This window comes from Ascaphus truei, chromosome 6 (genome assembly GCF_040206685.1).
Source record: "Ascaphus truei isolate aAscTru1 chromosome 6, aAscTru1.hap1, whole genome shotgun sequence".
Taxonomy (NCBI): domain Eukaryota; kingdom Metazoa; phylum Chordata; class Amphibia; order Anura; family Ascaphidae; genus Ascaphus; species Ascaphus truei.
Window position 1 is genome coordinate 135,355,055 of NC_134488.1, and position 5,000 is coordinate 135,360,054.

The 5,000-nt window shown below is 48.2% G+C and overlaps 1 long non-coding RNA gene across 1 annotated transcript in view; it reads right to left on the bottom strand.

Annotated features, from left to right (window-relative positions):
* Nucleotides 1-5,000, bottom strand: part of LOC142496613 (uncharacterized) — a 23,743-nt gene that overhangs the window by 17,444 nt on the left and 1,299 nt on the right. The window lies entirely within an intron of this gene.

A 5,000-nucleotide genomic window follows, 5' to 3' on the forward strand; every position in this document is an offset into this window, starting at 1 on the left:
GTTCCTGCAGCTGGGAAAATGGCATCACGGCACTATGCACGGCATCATGCGCTAACTTCACACCTGACCCGCATAGAATGCCTGACCAAACCCCCTGGCCCGGCGTCAGAAAGTCTACCTTCCTTGGAATACCTCACCATTTTCCAGGCAAATGGTTTTAATTCACTTTCCGGCACGTCACACTTAGGCCGGGTCGGTAGCTTTTGAAGCTCCGGACCTCTGCAGACATCCTGGAGTCATCACCACATGATCTCTCAGAAGCCCGGACATTCATGTATGCATGACTTCCCCTGGAATTGCTAATCATAATTTATCAGGGTGAATCTTTAATGTATCCATTGCCCTACCTGTCTGACATCTAAATTCCCCAGCTCACAAAACTTTGAATATACCCAAACCAGGGCTATGCCCAGTTATACCTTTAAACACAAGTTAAAATGAATATAATCGTACCAGTCTAAATCATTACTCTCTAACATGCTGCATACCAAAAATTAGAGAGCTATGACACTCCTAACCCAAGTTAGCAAGTTAATTGTGTGAGGGCTTTGAGGTGGTGTGTGGTTTGAACATTTCCCCGTCTGTAGTCTGCGGTCGGGAACTCAAAGTAGCGATTCCCGGCCCTCAATCGATAACCGTAGACGTGCTTTTCAATTGATCTTAATTGACTGATTCTACCCACATCCGGCATTGATTCATTTTGGAACCACTTGTCTGACTGCAAACCAATTATCCACTTGACTCTGTGGTTACGGCTTTTCTCCTCGCTTGTTTTGTAGTTAGCCAGTGTTACAGTGTTGTAATTCCACCGCTCACCGCAAACCATAAGAGCACTTAACCAATTAACCCCTTTAAACCAGGTTAGAAGGCCCTTATTCTTCACGGGCACATTTCAGTCACTTTACAATACATTTGCAGGACTGCAGTCAGCTCTTGACTGCAGAACTAACACTTCAAAACCACCTTTGATGACTCAGGGGCACCTAGCCGGGCAGACTGCCTTTAATTCATGTCATAGGTACCCCTTAACTGTCACAATAATCCAGACAAGGTAAATGGGTATGAAAGGGTTAACATATATCTGCAGCCATACACAGAGTCCTTAGTATAGCAGGGGTTCCCCAGTATAGCAGAAGTACCCACATACATGCCCAGGTACCCTGAGCCTAGGATAGGGGTTCAGGGGGATGCTCCAGCTAAGGTTATAAAGTTGAGCATGTTTGCAGTGTTTAAAAGTTTAAAAGTATTTTTCTCATGTGTGCCAAGAATGCGGCTAGTGAATGTAGGGAACATACACTCACTCTATCCCTGACACCAGAATAGGAACTCATAACTTTTAGCACACAGAAAACCGGACACAATACATTTTATTAAATGGTTATTGTTTAATGTGTATATGTATTGATAACCTGTATATTGTAAGGAATCAGGGGTCACGTCCGCCACGACGTGACCCCCCCCCCTGCCTTCCCATCGGCGGTATCCCGTCCGTGGTGCCGCTCGCCCGTCTCCGGCACACACGCAGGCAGCCGCCATCTTGCCGGGACGCGCGCAACTCACTCTTACAGAGCGCGCGTCTCCACCTATTATATATTCACTGCACTCTGCCTTTAGCCACGCCCCCGGCATCCTCACCCACGCGCCCTGTGGTTCCCGAAAACCAAATACAATGCCGTCCAACCACAGCGTGCTCCCCGGCACACCCCTGCTCTGCCCCCTGCCTCTATTGGGCCACCTACCTTTATTACCCCAGTCCTTCATTTGGCTCATTGCTCTGCATAGTCTCCTCTCGAGCAGTTGTGGCTTCTGTGCCGTGCTTTCGTTTTGTACTCCCTTCAGGTTTTGACCCAGGCTGGCTGATTACTCTCTCTGGCTCTCAACCCCGGCTTCCACCTCTCTACATTGACCTCTAAGACCCTCGGACTCGGCTTTATACCACGGCAACCCGGACCTATCCTATCCTCGACCCTCGGCTACGGTACCCACTATTGCACTTCTGCTACCCCGGATCCAGCAAGTACCTATCTTACAATACCTATACTTCCTGGCCGACTACGCTACCACCACACTCCGGACACGCTCTCTCCGCTGCGGGTATGTGTCTCTATACGTCCCACCTCAGTGCAGGGGACAGGTCTGGTCTGCGGGCAGCACAAGCGTAACATATATGAACTGAGGGCTTTCAAGTCATGGATTCTGGAAAACCCAGATGGCAACCAAGCTTGGTGCCTCTGTGTCTGTCCGGAGTCCGTGCTTGAAAGACTCAGGGATGCCAAGGTGTTAGAACAGGAGGGGTACTGCAGATATACTTGAGAAACCAAGTCCTAGGCTAGCACAAAGGCTTTCCGATGACCATTTGCCAAAACCCAGACCCTGTGTAGCCTGAGCAGCGGGTGGGCTAGGTATGCAAGGTGGCAGAGGTACCAGGTTGGTGCATGCCCCCTTGCTACCTGAGGAAAGGTGCCCGCCTGTTTATTTAATAACACACACGTCACATTTTAATTAGGCACATTCTAAATAGATTAATTCTGAATAGACACCTATTTCATGATGTTTTCAGTAGGCACTGTTAAGTGTGTGAATTGCATGATGCACTTATTTCCGACTAAGTGCTTTAATCCATATAAGGAGTGCACGGGGGGGTGTTTGTGCTCACTGGGCTTGTATCCATATAAGGAGTGCACGGGGTGTGTGTGTTTGTGCTCACTGGGCTTGTATCCATATAAGGAGTACATGGGGGGGGGGTGTTTGTGCTCACTGGGCTTGTATCCATATAAGGAATACATGGGGGGTCTGTTTGTGCTCACTGGGCTTGTATCCATATAAGGAGTACATGGGGGGGGGGGGGTTGTGCTCACTGGCCCAGTATCGATATGAGTGCATTGTCTGTTTGTACTCACTGGGCTTGTACCAATGTAAGGAGTGCACGGGTGTGTGTAATTGTGCTCACTGGTCTTGTATCCATATGAGAAGTGTGTTTGTACTCACTGGGACAACACTTTCCTTATTTGAATTGAGTGCAATTCCTGGCGGCCACTTTCTGTTTTTTAATAAATTGTCCATTTTTACATACAAAATTATGCCATGGAGCTGGCGCTTCTTTTTGTCTTTTTTCTATATATATATATATGTATATATATATATATACACACATGATGAAGCCACTGTACAAATGAATGGGTGAAGGCTGGGGGTAATTGCCTGGGGAGGGTGGTTAGGCCTTGTGGGTGAGGGGTTAACCCATTAACACTTAATTACTTTCGCGGTTATTAACCGCTAAGGTGATTAAGGGGTTAGGGGACATTAGAATGTATTTGCTATATATTTTCTGGCAACGGAGGACAGAGGGACCTTGTAGTTTAAAGGGAAGGATGACCATCATCTTTGCTATGGTAAGTAGCACTGTATTTATTAACTTTATTTATGCATGCTAATGTTGGGTTTAATAATGGGCAAATAATCTATTATCCATATCTGGATAATAGTTATTTTGCCCATTACTGTACTTTATGTGTTTGGTGGGGGGGAGGGGGTATTGATTTATTTATATGTATATGACATGTTTATTTTATTTTACATACAGGGTTGGTTCCTTAGGTCTGCGGGGACCTCTGGAGACCACCTAGGGACCCACGGATGCCCACGGGTACCACCTGTGGACTCACACACGGGGGACACCTGCGGGGAAGAACCGGGGGTCCCACAGCTGTGGGTGGGGGGACAGGGGACAGAACAGGGAAAATATTACAGTTTTATTTCTATCTGCTTTATTCCCCACACACTTTCCCTCCTCAACCTTGTATACGGTTGGGGCACCCACAAACCTTATACTGGCTGTGAGTCACCTGGGCACTAGCTTGGGTACCCCCCTTAACCTAGGGATTCCCTCAGCCACGTGGATGCATGTTTTATCCCCATGCCTCATTCTCCTTTCTGGGCTGTGCTGAAGCAGGGTACCCTAGCGGTGAGTTGCGCTTGTGTTTTCAAGGGGAGGTATTGCCGGGACAATGTGCCCACATGTGTCCGAGAATCAGGCATGATTCCCGGGTACATTTATAGGGGAACCGACAACTCCGGACACCAACCTCCCAGGCAAATTCTGTAAACGGTTCCTCCGCAAAACCCCCCTTGAAACTCGTCCCCTAGCAATCCCTGCAGGATTTAGAAAATGGCTCAGAGGAGCGGCGCGTGACCAGGGAGTTTATGGGGGGCAGTCACTTTAGAGCGATAGCCGCCTTACTGCGTCGTTGGACGGACGTCCACGTGGCGGACTGCGGCCTTAGACAAGAGCTGCACGTGGCAGAGCAGAGGTGGAACCCTCCGGCTGGAGATTCACCGCACACCACTTCCTTGATAAGGCATGAGGGTAGTTGTGTTGGAGGCCCCGCGGCATGGGACCTGATCCAGCATCACCATCTCCATATTCCCTGGTCTGGACTGAGACCAGGAAGGTTCCATCGTGCACCATCACATCACAAGGGGGGTAGTGCTACCTCACATTTGGGTTTGGGATTGTTCTGTGGACACCGGTTGATTAGGTGCCCAGGGCACCCTCAGTAGTACTTTGGGGAAAGACCCACTGGGGTGTGTGGTATTGCATCCGTGTATATGTATTGTTGCATACTGTGGGGTTACAATAAAGATTATATATATATATGTGTGTATATATAGTGTGGTATTGTTATTTGTGTTTGTATTGGTTCCAATGGGGACTCATCCCGCCAATGCTGGAATCCCTCATGGGTGGAGGCGCTGCACTAAGAATGAAAGAGCTCACCCCAAGCTCTGGCCTCCTTCTGAACGTACAGGACCAAACACACACATGACACACCACACACACACCTCCAAGCAACAATAATTGTGTGATGTCACAGGCGCTAAAAGCATACTTAACAGGTACATGCTGGATACATGCTTTAACTAGATCCAGCATTTCTGCATTGATTAATGGCCCATCAGATTAGATTAAGTCTTTTCACTAAAATGAAACGCGTAGGGTG